This window comes from Pleurodeles waltl, chromosome 4_1 (genome assembly GCF_031143425.1).
Source record: "Pleurodeles waltl isolate 20211129_DDA chromosome 4_1, aPleWal1.hap1.20221129, whole genome shotgun sequence".
Taxonomy (NCBI): domain Eukaryota; kingdom Metazoa; phylum Chordata; class Amphibia; order Caudata; family Salamandridae; genus Pleurodeles; species Pleurodeles waltl.
Window position 1 is genome coordinate 925,601,043 of NC_090442.1, and position 22,433 is coordinate 925,623,475.

A 22,433-nucleotide genomic window follows, 5' to 3' on the forward strand; every position below is an offset into this window, starting at 1 on the left:
TAGCTGTTTGCCTTATGCATTTGAATTATGCAATAAACTGGACATAGATGTAAGAGGACATGGGGTATAGTGAAGTTGTCTTATGACATGTATGATGTGGTCAAACTTTCCTTGAATGCTGCTTAGGTTGATTGCTGCAAATTGGGCAGCTCTCAGCGGGTATAAGGCTTTGAAGAAAGAATCAGTGAGCAATATATTGCCTCATACATATTGAGTTAGATGGGTGTTGAACAGTCTAGTGTAAGATTTAAGGAATCCAGAATAGCCGAATTCAATAGTGCGTGTTGAGTTGACAGTAAACTGTCAGAGATTTTTCACATAGTTCCTGAAAGAAAGAATTATATTAATGTGATTTGGGATTCTGATTAAATGGTACCACATTGTATGTCTTATTATGGTATCACATTGTGGGGGTTATCACAACTTTGGAGGAGGTGTTAATCCGTCCCAAAAGTGACGGTAAAGTGACGGATATACCACCAGCCGTATTACGAGTCCATTATATCCTATGGAACTCGTAATACGGCTGGTGGTATATCCGTCACATTTGGGACGGATTAACACCTCCTCCAAAGTTGTAATAATCCCTGTATGTCTTATTGTGCATTTCATATTTTTGTTCATTACTAAAAATTTGCAGAATGTGGATTCAATCTTGACCTTACATGTATTCATTGTCTTAGTGTTAATTCATTTGAAACAATTTTGCTCTGATTTTTAAAATTGTGTTTTTTGTCTCTTGTTAATTAGGCCTCAATTTAGGCCCAAATGCCATCTCATCTTCCCCTGTACATTTCATTGTTTGTTATTTCTGCTGAATAATACTTAGGTGCTAAGGCAAAATAATGGTTAAGAAAAGTGTGCACTGATTTGCTGAGAATGTAACACTTGCGCTTCCACCATGACGATTTTAAAGTTTAATGACTTACTATGGAGGAAAAGAATAAGGCCCTCATTACGACTTTGGGCCGCGGTGGCAATCTCACCACTGAAGACTGCCAAATTATGAGTTTGGCAGGTTGGCTGAAGCCAAATCATTGATACTCTGCCCATCCCGCCCCTTTTCCGCAGTCCGACGGGCTGGAGGTGAGCACCTCTAGCACGGCAGACACCGTAATACCGTTAGCAGTATTACAACATGGGAGACCGTACGCATTTGTCTGGCAGTTGCACTGCAGAAAAAGCTGGCAGTTTTGCATCTTGGTGACAGGAATAAGCATTCCACATACCCACACACATGCACCCATATACTCCCACACACAAACACACCCCTACTACACCACGCACTCGCATCATACAGCACCATTCACACTAACATACATACACAATCACCACACCCACACACGCATTCACTTCCCCCCTCCAGTGCATACATACATTCACACCCCCTGACCTCTCCAGTGCATACATACATTCACACCCTCCCACCACTGTCGAACGATCCACTTACCTCGTCCATCAAGGAGGTTGTCGGGAGGGGACAGGTCCCAGAGCTTCCACAACCGGCAGTGCCCTGCCATCAGGACGTCGCCATGCCATATTATGGTTTGTAACACGACCTGCGGTGTCCTTTTGGTGTGGGTTTGCCGGCAGTGGAACCGCCTCTTCACTGCCGACCGCCAGCATGACTGGTGTCAGAAGTCCACCCAATTTCGGGCAGAATTCCTATATCAGTCATAATAGGGTGATCTTCCGGCGCCCGCGGCTTCGGCGGGCTTACGAACAGACCGCCAAAGGCGTAATGAGGGCCTATATAAATTCCTGATTTTGGGGGTGAGCAAGAACTTTCCTGAATACTTTACCATGCTACTAGGGATGCTGTCCATTTCTCTACTGATTTCACTGGTCACTTGGGAGTTAGACTTATTTTGATTTGCGCTTTATTCTGTAAGGTCCTAATCTGAAGCTCTTATGGCCTTGACTACTTACTTTTTGCATTTATGATCTCCAGACTGTACTTTTGAATTTTTGTATCAAATCTTTAAATTCTATTCTTTATCTAGAACTCAATTATTGAGTTGGTCCTTACTTAATTGGCTATGTTTTGATTTATTGGTGGCTACCTTATCTTGATGACGGAAAAATGTAGGCACAACAGCAAAATATGCAAAATGCCTACATTTTATTTGAGAGCAAATCAAGAAAATTATTTTGAATTCAAATATTTTTATTTTATAAATGAGTTAATTATATTACAGTACAATGATTATGGCTGATACAATAAGTTATACACATGACAAACATCCACCAGGTCATATACTGGGTAGATATGTAAAATATGATTAACTAATATCTTTAATAACTTCTGCGGAGTAAAAGAGGAGAAAGTAACAGAAAAGTCAAGAAGAAAGGAAGGAGAGGAAAAGAAGGAAGAAAGGAAGAGGCAAACCTTGGGGATTATTGAAATCAGTGTATTGCACACTCAAGGGGGGGGGATTGATCTTTTGCAAATAAAGATCTATTTTGGACCATAAAAGCTGAGAGCTTTTGTTATTGAGAGTAACATTGTGTAGTATATTATCTGCACTTCTGATAAAAACAAACCCACGCCCACCAAGTGTGATGATAGTTATTATTATAATTATTCCAATTGGAAAGTACAGTTTTAATACCAATAGCTAACAGAATGTGAATAAGAAAACAGTCCCAAAATTGTAATGAATTTACCAAATGTGTATCATAAAAAGCATTTATACATAAAGAGACTAAAACATGAGTTAAGGACATTTTAACATTAAAAATATTAGCTAACGAGACTTTGATATCTTTCCAGAAAGAACATACATGCGTTCAATAAAACAAAAACAAAAAACATACATTCTAAAATTTGCATTGTAGGATAAGGGGGGAGATTTTATACCACAACAGAGGGCTCCATATATTGTCCCATTTATTGGGACGAATGGATTCAGTATTATATTTAAAACAATAATTACTTCATGCCTGTTTTAAAAATTATTAATGCTGTATGACTCTTGGACCAATGTTTCTGGAGAAAGAGTAAACAGTTAGCCTCAGATGGCCTTCTACTGCCCATCAGTGAAACCTTTAGTGTTAACAAGTAGTAGAAGTCAAAAGGCTGAAGACTGAATCTTTCAGATAACATAGAAAAAGATATGGGGTTGTCATGTTGGATAATATCTCTAACAATGAGAATGCCTAAAGAAGACTAATGTTTCCAGAAAGAAAAGACATCATCTAATTTAATAGCAGTATTAAGCCACAAGGAGGCGAGCTCTGACCCATTCATTTAAAAAAAAAAAACATCTATCTAAATATTTTATGGCAGAAATGGAATCCTTAATGATCTGGAAGGAATGAGGCACTTTAAGGTGTTTCATTGTCAAAGGGTTCATGAGTGAAAGATGGTAAACCAAATTTGATTCGATATCAACCCATGTTTGATGACTGGGCGCTGTTAAGTGAGCCACCTAATGGATTGTCTGGCCAAAAAGGCTATTTGATAGTTTTGCATTGCGCCACTGTGTAAATATGGCGCAGCGTTTTTGACTAAGTAACATCACACTAGCATAAACAAATGACACTAATGTGTTGTTAGATGGTGCTAGGCCCCCTCAAATTTGGGCCTTAGTTTCTTAATCTTTGCAAGCAGTGCATCCTTAATATGAGCACTTGTATTATTGATGGAACATTCAAATTTAACACCCAAATATTTTAATCTAATTGGTTGTCATTTTAGATTAAAATTCGATGCTAAATGAGGTAGACAAACTACATTCAGGGAAAATTTCAGTTTCTTCCTTATTCAAAGAGTATACCAAAACATTTGAGAAGGTTGCAGTAACCCCAAGAATTTCTGGAATAGCTTACCCGCATCAGTAGAGAATATCAGCACATCATCACCACAAAGCTGCCAGGTTTTGTGTACTACTCTTAAAAGAAATACGTTTGATTCTATTATTAGTATGGCTGCAATATAAAAATGGTTCAATTGAGAGTAGAAAAAAGGAGAGGAGACCTTGCCTGGGACCTTGTGATGACCAAAACTTGTACGATAATTGGCCATTAAGGTTTATTCTAGCTAAAGGCTTCTGATAAACCGCCATGGCTATTTGTTTGAAGCGAGTAATCAAATTACATTTTTCTAATGCTGATCGCTAAAAAGTCCTAGAGACCTTATCAAAGGCATTCTCACTATATAAGGCCATAGTCAAAATGGGAGAAGGGATCTGTTTAGCTTGTTCAATTACACAGAAGAAGATTCTGGTATCATCAGCTGCCATGCATCCCTTAACAAAACCAGTTTGTTTAGTGAGGAGTGGATGAGAGATGGAAGAACTTTTTTTAATCCAAGAGCCAGAAGCTTAGTATATATCTTTTAATCAGTATTAATTAAAGAAATAGGGCAGAAATTATTTATTTCTAAGGGGCCTTTACCTTCCTTTATTATTAACACTGTATGGGCCTCAGAAGTAAAGCCTGAGACTTCACCTCACAAATAAAAAATGTTAAAAAGAACCAATAGGTGGGGTAAGAATATGTGTTGAAAATTCTGATAAAAAGATGCAGGTAGTCCCTCTGAACCCGGAGCCCTTTTTTGGTTTAAGAGAGTTAATAGCTTTAGCAATTTTATCTTGTGTGATTGGTTTATTGAGAGAGTCTACACCTTCTTCAAAGAGTGTGGGAAGCTAGTGAGGTTTCAACAGCCATTCCTATCTTTGATGGCTGATATATTGATTTTTGTTGTGTCTTGAAAGATCAATGCAAGAAGTATACCTGCTTTTTACGTTCTAAAATATTTTTAGCCTTAGATTTAGTAGACCATTGTATGGGCTCCATCGCTTAAGATTTTATTATATTCCTATTTAAGATATGTAATTTTAGATGTGGCTAAAGGATCAATGTTACTATCCTATCTTTATCCAAAGAAGTAATTTGTTTCTCTAAAAGACTCAGTTTTGCATTCAGCTGCTTGTTATTATTTGACATTACGCCAATCATCTCATCCCTAATAATCACTTTCATGGTGTCCCATACTCTTTCGATATCCATGTCCAAGGTGACATTCTCTTTTAAAAAATGGGTTAACGATTGGGCAATTTGATCTTTCAATGCAAGATCGACTAGTATCTCATCATTCATTCTCCATGAACAAAGTTTAGACTGTTGTATAGATAGGTTTAAGGTTAGTGTGAATTACGCTTGGTCCGATATGAGAATGGGTTCAATAGTGGGGTCAGTGGCTGATTGGGCCAAGGTTTTGCTATTGAAAAAAGTAAATTCCTGACAGAGTATTGTGAGAGTGCAAATAAAAGGTGACATCACTACCTGTTGGATTGTGCAGTCTCCAAATGTCAAATAAATCCTTATCCTCCGCTAATGTATGGAGCTGTGTATGGGAATGATTAGGTCTATGTGTTTATTGTGACAGTCTGCCTAGAGTGGTATCAAATATGAAATTAAGTTCATCCACCAAAATAAGTTTACTATCCTGATGAAGTTCATGTAATTTCTGATACAGAGAGAACCAGAAGGAAGGGTCATCTGATGCCAGAGAGGAGATGTTTGCAATACAAAAAAGGAAAAGCCATCTTTGGTGATCTTAGATAATAACCAACTACCCTGATCATCATGAGCAAAAGTATCAAATGATACTTGTTTTGAACTCAGAGTGAACACTCCATCCTTATTATTGAGCACAGGAGAGCATGCACAGTCAGAAATACAGATGTGTTGCACACAATGAGCTTCTGTCTTCCCAGCTCTGGGCTCCTGAAGGAGTCTAATATCACTCTTAAATTTCTGACAATTATCTAATTTTCTTTCATTTCATTTGGTGATTGAGACCTTTAGTGTTGAGAGAAATTATTTTGGACAATACTGGAGTCACTATGCAACAACCTTATTCAAAACCAACATGGTACGCACCAAGGAAAAAACCTCTATAGAAGAGAAAGAGAGAGGAAGAGTATAGAGAAAGGGGTAAAAAGAAAGCAAAAGAAAAGGAGAGGACAAGTGAATTCATAGTAAGTATTATCATTGCACCGTGTTTCAAAGGAGATAATCATACACCCAATTCAAACACCATGCCACCCACAACAATACCCTCAAACCACCCTACACACCCACTCCCTGCCCCCAAAGCAGAAAAAGGAGTCATGTAGGCCTCAGAACAGAAGCATGGTCCGAGTCAAAGGTCTGGACCTGAGCAGTACAATGGTGATGAAAAAACTATCCATAGAATTATGAACAATACAACAAAACCTCCTGCAAACATGTATTGTAAATAGGGAAGGTAAGAAGCACTATCCCATGTTATCAGTAGTCTACAGTAGTTAAATGGAGTAAAATAACTTTCGCTTGGAAGCTATAAAATATTAAATAACTCAAGTACTTTATAACCTTATAAAAGGTAGATAATTTATCTAAACATTACCTTATACATTTGCCTCTGAACCACGATAATTAGAAAAAAATCACAAAAAAAAGGATTTAACCAATGTATGACATGGTAAAGCTACCTTTTACATACTTACCTGAGCCACGATATCAAGTTATATTCATAAGGAAGGATGTTATCCAGTGTGTTAGAAATGGGGACTCTAGTTGACAGTGGTTTGCACCTTGTCCAGGTAGGGACCCTAACTCTAGTCAGGGTAAGGGAGTCACATAGCTAAGATAACCCCTGCTCACCCCTTTGGAATATTGGCTCAGGGTGTCAGGCTTATCTCAGAGGCAATGAGTAAAGTATTTGTATGCACTCACACCGTCACACAGTGAAAACACTACAAAAGGACTCCACACCAGTTTAGAAAAATAGCCAATATATAGCAGAATAAAACAAGATCAAAAGTGACAAAAATCCAACATGCACAAGTCAAGATAGCACTTTCAAACTTTTCAGTAAGTTTAGTCCATGGAAATTACTGGATGCATTTGTTTTAGGGCAAAGTACCTTGGATCAGTCAAAAATCAAAGATGAGAACAGGTGCAGGGGAGGTGAGGTGCTGAAAAAGAAAGTGATGTGTTGGTTCCTTACTGGTAGGGGAGGTGATGCGCTGGTTCCTTACTTTCACAAAGAGGTGATGCGTCGGTTCCTTACTGTCAGGGGAGGTAATTCAACAGTTTCCATACATGCAGCCTTGGTTCCTTACTGTAGTGCAATGTTGATGAAGAAAGTAGCACCCAGGGACGATGCACCAAAAATCCAGATGCGCTGTGTTGGTCTACAATGGTGAAGCAGGCGCTGCATTGATTCTGCAATGGTGGTGCAGGCGCTGTGTCGATACTACAGTGGTAGTGCAGCCGATGCGCCAGATCCTTCCACTGATGTGTTGATTCCCAGGGGCGAAGAAGGTGCTGCCTCAGATCCTTCCTGCGATGTGTCGATTTACATCAGGGCTGGGAGTTGACACGTGGAGTTTTCTCTTAAGATTACAAGAATTCACTTCCAAGGGCCCAGGGACTGGATTTGGCAGCACTTGGCAAGTCAGGTTCTCATCAAGAGAGCCCACGTGCTGTCAGGTGAAGTCTTTGATAACCCTGAGACTTCTTAACAGGGAGAAAGCTAAACCCAAGCTCTTGGTGAACCTTGGAAGCAGGGTGTAGAAAGCAAAGTCGAGTCCTTTCACTCCCATTTCTCTCTTTAAAGTAGCAAACTTCAAGGAAAAGTTTTTGTAGTGCACAAGACCTTGACTTTCCCTGCACTAGCCCAGACACACACCAGGAGGATGGAGACTGCTTTATGTGAGGACAGACACAGCCCTATTCAAGTGCAAGTATCAGCTCCTCCTACCACTCTACCTCAGGAAGACCTATCATCCTGGTGATGAGCCATCAGGATATGCAGGGCACACATCAGTTCCCTTTGTGTGACTGTCTAGAGTGAATGCACAAATATCCCTACTGTCATCCTGGCCCAGACGTTTATTCAGCAAACAGGCAGAGGCACAGAATGGTTAAGCAAGAAAATGCCCACTTTTCTAAAAAAAGGCATTTTCAAACACACAATTTAAAAACCAGCTTCAACAAAAAATGTATATTTAAATTGTGAGTTCAGAGACCCCAAACTCCCCATCTCTGTCTGCTCCCAATGGGAAACTACGCTTAACAGATATTTCAAGGCAATCACCACGTTACCCTATTGGAGAGATAGGTCTTGTAATAGTGAAAAACAAAACTAGCAGTATTTCACCATCAGGACATGTAAAACACACCATCAGTACATGTCCTGCCTTTTAAATACACTCCACACTTTCCATGGGGCTGCCTTGGGCCTACCTTAGGGGTGACTTACAGGTAATAAAAGGTCAGGTTTGGGCCTGACAAGTGGGTGCACAAACCAGGTCAACGTGGCATTTAAAACTGTACGCACAAGCACTACAATGGCAGGCCTGAGACATGTTTGCAGGGCTACTTATGTGGGTGGCGCAATCCGTGCTGCAGACCCACTAGTAGCCTTTGATTTACAGGCCCTGGGCACTATTGTAGGGACTAGTAAATCAAATATGCCAATCATGGATAAACCAATCACCAATATAATTAAGCCAGGGAGCACTTGCACTCTAGCACTGGTAAGCTGTGGTAGAGTGCCTAGAGTCCTAAAACCAGCCAAAATGAAATTTAGCACAGGATCAAAAACAGGATGTCAGATGCGAAAAGACAGTGGAACCACGCCAAGAGCTGCCAGGTCTGACACAGTGTATTGAAATTATCTTATACATTATTATCTGAACCAAGGTAACAACCAAAGTTCCTGAAAAGGAATATTATCCAATGCATATATGAACTAAGACAGCAATCAAAATACCTGAAAAGGAGTAATAACCATTATGAGTTAAGATTACTGTATACATTCTCCTCTGATCAAAGATAGCAATTAAAAAAAAAATGAAAACGTATATTATCTGGTGTATGGTGCTGGTAGAAAGGAGCATAAATGAACTGCAAGCCTGGATCATGACAGGAGAGATCAGTGAGACATTTGGGAATCTAACAAATGTTTCACGTAGGCCGCTAGTTCTAGAGTGGCTCACACTGAAAATGCCTCCAAGACACATTTTCTACTTGAACAATAGCCTAAAAGTATGTCACAAAAGATGCGTACCTGCATTAAAAGAAGTTACGCGTGGTACTTACAATCCATGAGTAGTTCCGGAAACGTAATTTTGTGAAATTATCATGGAATTTCGTAACATTTCACAAAAATACACAATTTTGCACACCACTTGTCAACAGAAAACACATTAGAAAACCTTGTCCAGCATAAACATAATTCATTGGTATATGTTTGGCTTATGTTATTTATCGCATACGACTGAGAGGCTGCAACTTTGGGGGAAAAATCCTTCTCAGAAAGCACATCATTTTCCGTAGTGCACAAATGTAACAATACAGTTTATTTTCTTGACCGAAAAAAAGTTCCTTTTTCTCACATAGTTTGTTTTATTAAAAAGAAATATGAATTCAGCACCGAAACACGGTCGCCACCTCAGGAAAAAAAGATAATTAGAAGCAGATGTTGAAACAGATGCCACACATGGAGAGCTTGACTTTCAACAAGCACCTTACTGTATGTAGCAACTGGCGTCACCTCGGTTTTTTTGTCAAACAGAGAGACGCTTTACTTAGCCGCTATGAACTGGCAGTCACTGTTCACTTCTAGAAGCTGACAACCCTCCTCCTCAAAACAATGTACTGATTGACTGCTGGATTTATCTTGGCATAGCGCTGACATTCAGTATGCTTACCAACACGCTGTGCTAGAGAAAGACGCGGGGATCTCATGCCGTACAATATACATACATCTGTTCTCTTTAGGGTCCGCAGAATGATGCCTCTGGCTTTGTTTATGTACCTAGCATCGCCCCCTCTATATTTCAGGTAATGTATTTTTCTTTGTGGATGTGAACGTACGTGTTTGTTATCGTTTTATGGGGACCTTATGAAAGTAGGCTTTAAGTGTAGCATGGCCAATTTAAAATGTTAGCACTGGAAAGCAGATACATGTCTATGTTTTTGCTGTGAATGATATCACTGGTTTTCCCTAGCATTTGTCGCCGGGCCTTGAGTCATGATTAACGCGTTGTAATATTCTGAGCTAAGCTCCAAGAAAAGACAGAGCAGTGAGATGTTTAGTGAGAGAGTGAGAATAAGAAAGAGATATTAAGGCAAGTAGATGAGTAAACCAGCAAGTGAGTGTCTCAGTGAGATTTTAGTTGCATCTTGCCATCAGAAATCTCTTCTGAAGTGCAGAGGCTAGGAGCGATGGCAATTGTGTGAGTTAAGACATGTGAAATTCTTTGAGGCCCTGAGAGCCCCTATCCGAAAGGAAACCCACTGAGAGCAAGTGCTCTAACTGTGCGCCTCCTTCTGGGTAGCACACAGAGCATCCCTCGAAGGCTGTTTTGCCTGTACACATACATCTGTAATATAGCTCAGGCACATAGAGATAGACATGCTGTAATGTGCATATGGTCAAGCCACGAGAAGATGAGAAAAATCCGCTTTACTTTGCATAGGTGCTAACTTTGTGTCTGCACAGTGTTTTAAACATCGAGCAGCACACATTTTTGTGGTTCCTTCCATAATATTCGATTATCAATTGCAATTTCTGCCAAATTATTTCACGCAGCTCTTGGTTCTTTCCCTTTACTCCAACCTCACATGTCAAACATGCAAAAAAAAATACTGAAAGTCACCTATCCACGACTCCGTCTTCACTCACACCAACCACCTGCAAACAAAGAAAATACTTCATCTTCTGCCACACTTCTGGAATTTGAGGATGGCTCGTCTTCTGCCAGCATAAACAACGTTCTTGTGTGTTTTTTTCTCTCAGGACCATCACCCAACTCACTCATGGCATCCCTCCAAACACCATAGAAAAGAACCTGGTGGAGTCACGCTCACTGAGCTGCAGCCACCCCTTTGCTTCTTGTCTTCTGCCTCTTTGAGTTCTCCATGATTCTGCCAAAGAAGGCGAAAGTAGCAACAGTCATAGCCAAGCCAACTGGGATGTGAAAGGCCTTATCTGCAACTGTAATGGACAGCAAAGCAATATATTTATTCACAATACAACACCAGCCGTTTCCATCATAATACATTTCAGAAAAACAGAGGCCCTGATACCCATGGACATTTCTCACTGTGCGTGGAGGCTATCCTTGATTTTCCTGCCTTGGTTCATCATACCTCATATGGCAGACCTGGACACAAAACATGACGTGCCCAATCCTGCTACTGCTCACGCACACTGGGAATAGTCTTCTGGCAGTCTTTTTTGGAGTCTCGATTTTCAAGATTTGTCTGATGTAATTTCACTTGAAAATACAACTCCTGAGACATATACATGTCCCACTTTGACAAATCTGCACGCATTTTTAGAAAATCAAACTTAGGTGGAAATGTTTTTAATTGTTTCATGCTGATTTGTCATACAAGCCAATGTTGTTAAAAATTGGAAAAAAATTATTAGTGCAGTGAGATATGATTAGTGCAAACATTTCTTAAAAACCAGCACCAAGGTGGAGCAGGATAAAGTTGCCAACTTTGCATTCTGTGGGAGAGGTACAAGTCGTGGATTCCTAGTGCACCAATACCCTTGGCCAGGAAGGAGAAAGTGCAAGCACATGTTTATATATAACAATCATCTTTTCGTTTTGGCAGTGATATGGACCCACGGCTTTAGACTGTTTGAACCTGGAAGTACCCAGGGGAGCCTCCTCCGTTAGGGTGGAGGAGCGCCACCTCCCCGCCAGTAGCAGCAGCTGCAAAACCTTTACAAGAAAACCATAATAAACTAGGTTTATTATGGTTTTCTTGTAAAGGGGTGGGGCCACGGAATGACGAACAAGTGTGTGTGTATATGCAGAAAGAATAAATATTATTTAGGATGATAACCCTCACCCACCTGACGGTGACATGCTTCATCATAGGGTTCCTCCTCACATTTGGACTAATGGCACCTGGTGTGGGCTACAACTGTCTACTGAACAGAGAAGCTCATGATGTGGTTTGTAATAGTATGCCTCAACATAGGGGAGAGGTTGGTGTGACTGAGAGGTTCAGAGTGCTGCCTGAGTGTAGGTGAAGTGCGTTAAAACTACCTCTTGGTAGGCTAAATCTGAATTTTAGCCTGGTGTCTCCAAGGGATAGAATAAAATCAATGAAGGGAGTCAACAAGGGATCTACCCACAACAAAAAAGTTTGACATGTTTCTGCCCTGTCTTAAACCAATTATTAAGTTTGGGGGTATTTTTCGGGAACAAGAATCAAAGTTACTCTGAAGAATTATTCTTTCTGCATGCACACTTATCTTCTTAGCCAGACATACCTTTTTCTGAGGTGCATTAGTTAGGGAGTGGTATGTACTTGGTTTGGTTACGAGCTCCTTTTAAACCATCATTGTGTTATGACCTAACTATTGTTGTCAACATTTTACCTGTCATAAATATTCTCTTAAATATCACTAACTCATTGAATTTAATAACAGAACATGTACTCCCAATGGGGCAATATTCTGAAAACAATTTTAGGACATGATATTTATATCAGAAGATATTTCTGACAAAGATATTTTAAAAACATCCCTGTTGAGAATAATGAACTCCTCATGTAATTCCTGATACAGAAGCTGCTGGCTCAAAGGACCTTTTCCAATAGAAAATTGATAATGACATCTAATACAGAAGTAACAGATACAGTACTTGGTGGCAGTACTACTTGTGCCTCACTACCACTTTGTTTCAGATGCATAGACGGAAAACAAATTCAGAGATAATAATTATTCAGATTGTGTGTGTTTGATCAGCATCATGCTCTTTCACTCTGAAGTATTCCAGGCTGAACAGAGAGAGTGTCCCCCAAGGAGTTCACTCTTTTAATTCTGCTCATCTAGACTGCCAAATGTCATGCCCTGATCAGAGTAAACTGTGAAATATCTGAAGGATTTGGCCACAGGAAAGAGAAAATCCTTCCCTTCAAGGAAAAATAACAGAAGAATGATGGCGTCCATAAAAGTTTACAGGGGGCAGTCCCAGTGGGCTCATCTTGACCACACCACCAGCATACCAGCAGCTCAGCTGTCATCACCACACAGCACAAGGCTTATCTGCAATTTTTGCTATATTAGTGCCTCAAACGTTTTTCAGGACAAGCCATCAAACTCCCTCTAGAGCTTCTTCTATGTAATGCACATCTGGAAAAGTAAATAAAGCGGTATTCAGTGACCTTAGGAAGTGTTTTTTATGGGATTCCAAAGAAAGAATGCACACACGTTTCCAGTAAATGACAATTGCATGAGTTTCGATATTGTTTTCACTTCTAACACTGTATGCAAACCACAAATATGAAATGGTAACGAATGTCTAAAGCTTTGGAAAACCATGTTTTTCCACCAGTTCGTAAAGATGTTGTAAACCTTTCGAAACTCATGTGCATATTTATGATTTATGAGGCCCGGGGGACGACGACTGCAGAGTGAGCGAGGTCTCCCCCCAGGATTGTCTGGGGATGGAGGTACGGCCCAGGGCAGCGTGGGCTAATTTTTGGGCTCTAGGTGGGTGTCAGAAGGGGATATATATAGGGGGCCATTTTGTACCGCCACCATTTTGTCAGTAGCTGACACAGTGGCTGGTAGTGGAGGTGTAGGTGAAATATTTTTTTCAGGGAGCGTCGATGTAGGAGGCTGGACGGGCTTGTAGTGAGTACCAAGGGGTACTTGCACCTTGCACCAGGCCCAGTTATCCCTTATTAGTGTATAGGGTGTCTAGCAGCTTAGGCTGATAGATAATGGTAGCTTAGCAGAGCAGCTTAGGCTGAACTAGGAGACGTGTGAAGCTACTACAGTACCACTTAGTGTCATATGCACAATATCATAAGAAAACACAATACACAGTTATACTAAAAATAAAGGTACTTTATTTTTACGACAATATGCCAAAGTATCTTAGAGTGTACCCTCAGTGAGAGGATAGGAAATATACACAAGATATATATACACAATAGCAAAAATATGCAGTATAGTCTTAGAAAACAGTGCAAACAATGTATAGTTACAATAGGATGCAATGGGGAAACATAGGGATAGGGGCAACACAAACCATATACTCCAAAAGTGGAATGCGAACCACGAATGGACCCCAAACCTATGTGACCTTGTAGAGGGTCGCTGGGACTATTAGAAAATAGTGAGAGTTAGAAAAATAACCCTCCCCAAGACCCTGAAAAATGAGTGCAAAGTGCACTAAAGTTCCCCTAAGGACAAAGAAGTCGTGTTAGAGTAATAATGCAGGAAAGACACAAACCAGCAATGCAACAACTGTGGATTTCCAATCTAGGGTACCTGTGGAACAAGGGGACCAAGTCCAAAAGTCACAAGCAAGTCGGAGATGGGCAGATGCCCAGGAAATGCCAGCTGCGGGTGCAAAGAAGCTTCTACTGGACAGAAGAAGCTGAGGTTTCTGCAGGAACGAAAGAGGCTAGAGACTTCCCCTTTGGTGGACGGATCCCTCTCGCCGTGGAGAGTTGTGCAGAAGTGTTTTCCCGCCAAAAGAACGCCAACAAGCCTTGCTAGCTGCAATTCGTGCGTTTAGCGTTTTTGGACGCTGCTGAGGCCCAGGAGGGACAAGGAGGTCATAAATTGGAACAGCAGAGAGAGGGGACGTCGAGCAAGACAAGAAGCCCTCTCTGAAGCAGGTAGCACCCAGAGAAGTGCCAGACACAGGCACTACGAGGATGTGTGAAACAGTGCTCGCCGAGGTTGCACAAAGGAGTCCCACGTAGCCGGAGACCAACTTAGAAAGTCGTGCAATGCAGGTTAGAGTGCCGTGGACCCAGGCTTGGCTGTGCACAAAGGATTTCCGCCGGAAGTGCACAGGGGCCGGAGTAGCTGCAAAGAAGCGGTTCCCAGCAATGCAGCCCAGCGAGGTGAGGCAAGGACTTATCTCCACCAAACTTGGACTGAAGAGTCACTGGACTGTGGGGGTCACTTGCACAGAGTTGCTGGATTTGAGGGACCTCGCTCGTCGTGCTGAGAGGAGACCCAAGGGACCGGTAATGCAGATTTTTGGTGCCTGCGGTTGCAGGGGGAAGATTCCGTCGACCCACGGGAGATTTCTTCGGAGCTTCTGGTGCAGAGAGGAGGCAGACTACCCCCACAGCATGCACAAGCAGGAAAACAGTCGAGAAGGCGGCAGGATCAGCGTTACAGAGTTGCAGTAGTCGTCTTTGCTACTATGTTGCAGGTTTGCAGGCTTCCAGCGTGGTCAGCAGTCGATTCCTTATCAGAAGGTGAAGAGAGAGATGCAGAGGAACTCGGCTGAGCTCATGCATTCGTTATCTGAAGTTTCCCCAGAGACAGAGACCCTAAATAGCCAGAAAAGAGGGTTTGGCTACTTAGGAGAGAGGATAGGCTACTAACACCTGAAGGAGCCTTTCAGAAGGAGTCTCTGACGTCACCTGGTGGCACTGGCCACTCAGAGCAGTCCAGTGTGTCAGCAGCACCTCTGTTTCCAAGATGGCAGAGGTCTGGAGCACACTGGAGGAGCTCTGGACACCTCCCAGGGGAGGTGCAGGTCAGGGGAGTGGTCACTCCCCTTTCCTTTGTCCAGTTTCGCGCCAGAGCAGGGGCTAAGGGGTCCCTGAACCGGTGTAGACTGGCTTATGCAGAATTGGGCACATCTGTGCCCAACAAAGCATTTCCAGAGGCTGGGGGAGGCTACTCCTCCCCTGCCTTCACACCATTTTCCAAAGGGAGAGGGTGTCACACCCTCTCTCAGAGGAAGTTCTTTGTTCTGCCATCCTGGGCCAGGCCTGGCTGGACCCCAGGAGGGCAGATGCCTGTCTGAGGGGTTGGCAGCAGCAGCAGCTGCAGTGAAACCCCAGGAAGGGCAGTTTGGCAGTACCAGGGTCTGTGCTACAGACCACTGGGATCATGGAATTGTACCAACAATGCCAGGATGGCATAGAGGGGGCAATTCCATGATCTTAGACATGTTACATGGCCATATTCGGAGTTACCATTGTGAAGCTACATATAGGTAGTGACCTATATGTAGTGCACGCGTGTAATGGTGTCCCCGCACTCACAAAGTTCAGGGAATTGGCTCTGAACAATGTGGGGGCACCTTGGCTAGTGCCAGGGTGCCCTCACACTAAGTAACTTTGCACCTAACCTTTACCAGGTAAAGGTTAGACATATAGGTGACTTATAAGTTACTTAAGTGCAGTGTAAAATGGCTGTGAAATAACGTGGACGTTATTTCACTCAGGCTGCAGTGGCAGGCCTGTGTAAGAATTGTCAGAGCTCCCTATGGGCGGCAAAAGAAATGCTGCAGCCCATAGGGATCTCCTGGAACCCCAATACCCTGGGTACCTCAGTACCATATACTAGGGAATTATAAGGGTGTTCCAGTAAGCCAATGTAAATTGGTAAAAATGGTCACTAGCCTGTTAGTGACAATTTGGAAAGAAATGAGAGAGCATAACCACTGAGGTTCTGATTAGCAGAGCCTCAGTGAGACAGTTAGTCACTACACAGGTAACACATTCAGGCACACTTATGAGCACTGGGGCCCTGGGTTACCAGGGTCCCAGTGACACATACAACTAAAACAACATATATACAGTGAAAAATGGGGGTAACATGCCAGGCAAGATGGTACTTTCCTACACAACCCCCCCCCAAACGAAGGACAATAAGACTAGCCATGACCTGATGAGTCTTCATTGTCTAAGTGGAAATATCTGGAGAGTCCATCTGCATTGGAGTGGCTACTCCCAGGTCTATGTTCCACTGTATAGTCCATTCCCTGTAGGGATATGGACCACCTCAACAATTTAGGATTTTCACCTTTCATTTGTTTTAGCCAAAGTAGAGGTTTGTGGTCTGTCTGAACAATGAAGTGAGTGCCAAACAGGTATGGCCTCAACTTCTTCAGTGCCCAGACCACAGCAAAGGCCTCCCTCTCTATGGCAGACCAACGCTTTTCTCTAGGGGTCAACCTCCTACTAATAAAAGCAACAGGTTGATCCTGGCCCTCAGAATTAAGTTGTGATAGGACTGCCCCTACTCCTAATTCAGATGCATCAGTTTGGACATAGAATTTTTTAGAGTAACAAGGGCTTTTCAGGACAGGTGCAGAGCACATGGCCTGCTTCAGCTCCTCAAAAGCTTTCTGACAGTTTGCTGTCCATAATACCTTTTTAGGCATTTTCTTGGATGTGAGGTCATTAAGAGGGGCTGCAATGGAGCCATAGTTCTTAATGAACCTCCTGTAATACCCAGTGAGGCCTAGGAAGGCTCTCACCTGAGTCTGAGTGGTAGGGGGAACCCAATCAATAATTGTTTGGATTTTCCCCTGAAGTGGTGCAATCTGTTCCCCACCAACAAGGTGTCCCAGATAAACCACCTTACCTTGCCCTATCTGGCACTTTGAAGCCTTGATAGTGAGGCCTGCCTTTTGCAGGGCCTCCAAAACTTTCCATAGGTGGACCAGGTGATCATCCCAGCTGGAGCTAAAGACAGCTATATCGTCCAAATATGCTGCACTGAAAGCTTCCAGCCCTTGCAGGACTGTGTTCACCAACCTCTGAAAAGTGGCAGGTGCATTTTTCAAACCAAAAGGCATTACAGTAAACTGGTAATGTCCTCCAATGGTAGAAAATGCAGTCTTAGGTTTAGCATCTTCTGATAATTTGATCTGCCAATATCCTGCAGTCAAATCAAAAGTGCTTAGATACTTGGCAGATGCCAGTGTATCTATGAGCTCATCTGCCCTGGGTATAGGGTGAGCATCAGTTTTGGTTACCAAGTTGAGACCTCTATAGTCTACACAAAACCGCATTTCCTTCTTTCCATCTTTGGAATGGGGTTTTGGTACCAGTACCACAGGAGAAGCCCATGGACTGTCAGAGTGCTCAACCACTCCTAGTTCTAACATTTTCTGGACCTCTTGCTTTATGCAGTCCCTGACATGGTCAGGCTGCCTATAGATCTTACTTTTGACAGGTAAACTGTCTCCAGTATCTATAGTGTGCTCACACCAAGAAGTGGTACCTGGCACAGTAGAGAAGAGTTCAGAGAATTGATCTAGGAGATTTATGCAATTGTCTTTCTGCTCAGCAGTAAGACAATCAGCCAAAACTACACCTTCCACAAGAGCATCTTGTTCTGTGGAAGAGAAGAGATCAGGTAGAGGATCACTGTCTTCTTCCTGTCCCTCATCAGTTGCCATGAGCAGGGTGAGATCAGCCCTGTCATAGTAGGGTTTCAGGCGGTTGACATGGAGCACCCTAAGGGGACTCCTGGCAGTGCCTAAGTCAACTAAATAGGTGACTTCTCCCTTTTTTTCAACAATTGTGTGGGGTCCACTCCATTTATCTTGGAGTGCTCTTGGGGCCACAGGCTCCAAGACCCACACTTTCTGCCCTGGTTGGTACTGAACCAAAACAGCCTTCTGATCATGCCATTGCTTCTGGAGCTCTTGGCTGGCCTGAAGGTTTTTACTGGCCTTTTTCATGTACTCAGCCATCCTTGATCTGAGGCCAAGTACATAATCCACAATATCCTGCTTAGGAGCTTTTAAAGGTTGTTCCCAACCCTCCTTTACAAGTGTGAGTGGACCCCTAACAGGGTGTCCAAAAAGAAGTTCAAAGGGGCTGAAGCCCACTCCTTTCTGGGGTACCTCCCTGTAGGCAAAAAGGAGGCATGGTAGAAGGATATCCCATCTCCTGCGGAGTTTTTCAGGGAGACCCATAATCATGCCTTTGAGAGTTTTATTAAATCTCTCCACCAGTCCATTTGTTTGTGGATGATAGGGTGTTGTGAACTTGTACGTTACACCACACTCCTTCCACATGGCCTTTAAGTATGCAGACATGAAATTGCTTCCCCTGTCTGATACTACTTCCTTTGGGAAGCCCGCCCTGGAAAATATTCCCAGGAGGGCCTTTGCCACTGCAGGTGCTGTAGTGGTCCTTAAAGGAATAGCTTCAGGATATCTTGTGGCATGGTCCACTACCACCAAGATAAATCTATTGCCTGAAGCAGTAGGAGGGTCAAGGGGGCCAACTATGTCAACCCCTACCCTTTCAAAGGGAACCCCAACCACAGGCAGTGGAATAAGGGGTGCCTTTGGGGTGCCACCTGTCTTGCCACTGGCTTGACAGGTTTCACAGGACTTACAAAATTCCTTTGTGTCCTCTGACATCCTAGGCCAATGAAACAATGGAACCAATCTGTCCCAAGTTTTCATTTGACCCAGGTGTCCAGCTAGGGGAATGTCATGTGCAAGGGTTAGGAGGAACTTTCTGTACTCCTGAGGAATCACTAATCTCCTGGCAGCTCCAGGTTTAGGATCCCTATGCTCAGTGTACAAGAGGTTGTCCTCCCAGTAAACTCTGTGAGAGTCACTGACATCCCCATTAGCCTGTTTGACAGCTTGCTGTCTGAGACCCTCTAATGTGGGACAGGTTTGCTGTGCCACACTCAGCTCCTCTCTGGCAGGCCCCCCTTCACCCAAAAGCTCAGCAGTGTCTGCTTCCAGCTCCTCTGGTGTAGGTTCTGCACAGGGAGGGAATTCTTCTTCCTCAGAAGTTGAATCCACTGTAGAGGGAGGGATAGTAGGAAGTGGTTTGCTTCTACTAGCCCTAGCTTTAGGGAGCACTTGGTCCATTGTTCCAGGATCCAAGCTTCCCTGTCCTTTTTGCTTTTTGGCCTGAGCCCTTGTCAAAGCAAAAATATGCCCTGGGATGCCCAGCATTGCTGCATGGGCCTCCAACTCCACATCTGACCAAGCTGATGTCTCCAAATCATTCCCTAATAGACAGTCTACAGGTAAATCTGAAGCTACCACAACTTTCTTTGGACCAGTAACCCCCCCCAGTTGAGATTAACAACAGCCATGGGGTGGCTAAGTGTGTTGTTGTGAGCATCGGTTACTTGGTACTGGTGACCAAGTAGGTGTTGTTCAGGGTGGACCAGTTTTTCTATGACCATAGTCACACTGGCACCAGTGTCCCTGTAGGCCTGAACCTCAACACCATTTATTAGGGGTAGCTGCTTGTACTTATCCATATTAAGGGGACAAGCAACTAAGGTGGCTAAATCAATAGCCCCCTCAGAGACTAACACAGCCTCTGTGGCCTCCCTAACAAGGCCAACCCCAACTAAGTTACCAATAGTGAGCCCAGCTACTCCCTTGGATTGGCTATTAGTAGGTTTGCTCCCACCACCACTGCTATTAGTAGGGACACTAGGTGTAGCAGTAGGGGTTGTAGTGGTAGGAGGCTTGGTGCCTTTCTTTGGACAACTGGGATCTGTTGTCCAATGGCCTTTAATTTTACATAAATAGCACCATGGTTTCTTTTCCTTGTTCTGATTAAAAGAGGATTTGGGCCCACCACCCCCACCAGAGTGTTTTTGTGGGCCTGATGAAGACTCATTTTTAGATTTGTCCCCACCCTTGTCAGAAGACTTACCATCCTTCTTTTTGTTGCCATCTTTGTCACCCCCTGTATGAACTTTTCTGTTCACCCTTGTTCTGACCCATTTGTCTGCCTTCTTTCCCAATTCTTGGGGAGAGGTCAGATCAGAGTCCACCAAGTACTGGTGCAACAAATCAGACACACAATTATTAAGAATATGCTCTCTCAGGATCAAGTTATACAGGCTTTCAAAGTCAGTAACCTTACTGCCATGTAACCACCCCTCCAAGGCCTTCACTGAATGGTCAATGAAATCAACCCAGTCTTATGAAGACTCCTTTTTGGTCTCTCTGAACTTTATCCTGTAATGTTCAGTGGTTAAGCCATAACCATCAAGGAGTGCATTCTTAAGAACTTGGAAATTATTAGCATCATTTTCTTTCACAGTAAGGAGCCTATCCCTACCTTTTCCACTAAATGATAGCCATAGGATAGCAGCCCACTGCCTTTGAGGGACATCCTGTACAACACAGGCCCTCTCAAGTGCAGCAAACCACTTGTTAATGTCATCCCCCTCCTTATAAGGGGGAACTATCTTGTGCAGATTCCTGGAATCATGCTCTTTTGCAGGATGACTATGGGGAATACTGCTGCTGCCACCATGGGTTTCTAAACCCAGTTTCTGTCTCTCCTTCTCTACTTCTAAAGTCTGTCTATCCAAATCCAGCTGTTGCTTCTTGAGCTTCAGTCTGGTTTGTTCCACTCTCAATCTATTGAGATCCCTTTCTAACAATCTGTCATCAGGGTGGGTGGGAGGGACATGCCTTGAAACAGAAGTATGGTGAGAATGGACAGAAGGAGACCTGTCCCTTACAGAAGCCACCCTAACAGCTTGGCTAACAGAAACATCACTACCAGTATGGTGAGAATAAATGCTTTTGCTATGATGTGAGACAACACTATTTATATGGTGTGGCTCATCATCATTACCAACTATGCTAGACTGTCTAGTAATGGGCAGGCTAGGAAGTTTCTTTCCTGAATCTTTTCCTGGGGGAGTCCCTGGATCAGTTTGAGAACCATTAGCTACTTTTTCTACAGATTGGGCACTTATGGCCTTATCCTGTACTCTAAGCATGTTAATTAACAGTTCTAAGGAAGGATTCTTCCCTACACTCAAACCTCTCTCTATGCAGAGATTCCTTGCTCCTTTCCAGCTAAGGTGATCATATGCAAGTTTGGACAGATCAACATTTTGGCCTGTGCCAGACATTTTTAGAGAGAGTTAAAGTGATAGTAAAAGATAAAAAGTTTGTCAGAGCTTTTAGAAAGACAGAGAAAAAAAACTTTTTAAACTTTTTAGAACTTTTTAGAAAGTTAGAAGTACTTTTCAGCACTTAGAAAAGAGTGAAAAGAGGAAATGCAAAACTTTTTGGCTATGTGTATATACACTGACCTTGTTTTGTATATTTTTCTCTTATGAAAAGTACAATGACAAGAGTAGTAAGTAGTCTCAAAGCACTTATCCCACCGCTGCACAACCAATGTAGGAGGCTGGACTGGCTTGTAGTGAGTACCAAGGGGTACTTGCACCTTGCACCAGGCCCAGTCATCCCTTATTAGTGTATAGGGTGTCTAGCAGCTTAGGCTGATAGATAATGGTAGCTTAGCAGAGCAGCTTAGGCTGAACTAGGAGACGTGTGAAGCTACTACAGTACCACTTAGTGTCATATGCACAATATCATAAGAAAACACAATACACAGTTATACTAAAAATAAAGGTACTTTATTTTTATGACAATATGCCAAAGTATCTTAGAGTGTACCCTCAGTGAGAGGATAGGAAATATACACAAGATATATATACACAATAGCAAAAATATGCAGTATAGTCTTAGAAAACAGTGCAAACAATGTATAGTTACAATAGGATGCAATGGGGAAACATAGGGATAGGGGCAACACAAACCATATACTCCAAAAGTGGAATGCGAACCACGAATGGACCCCAAACCTATGTGACCTTGTAGAGGGTCGCTGGGACT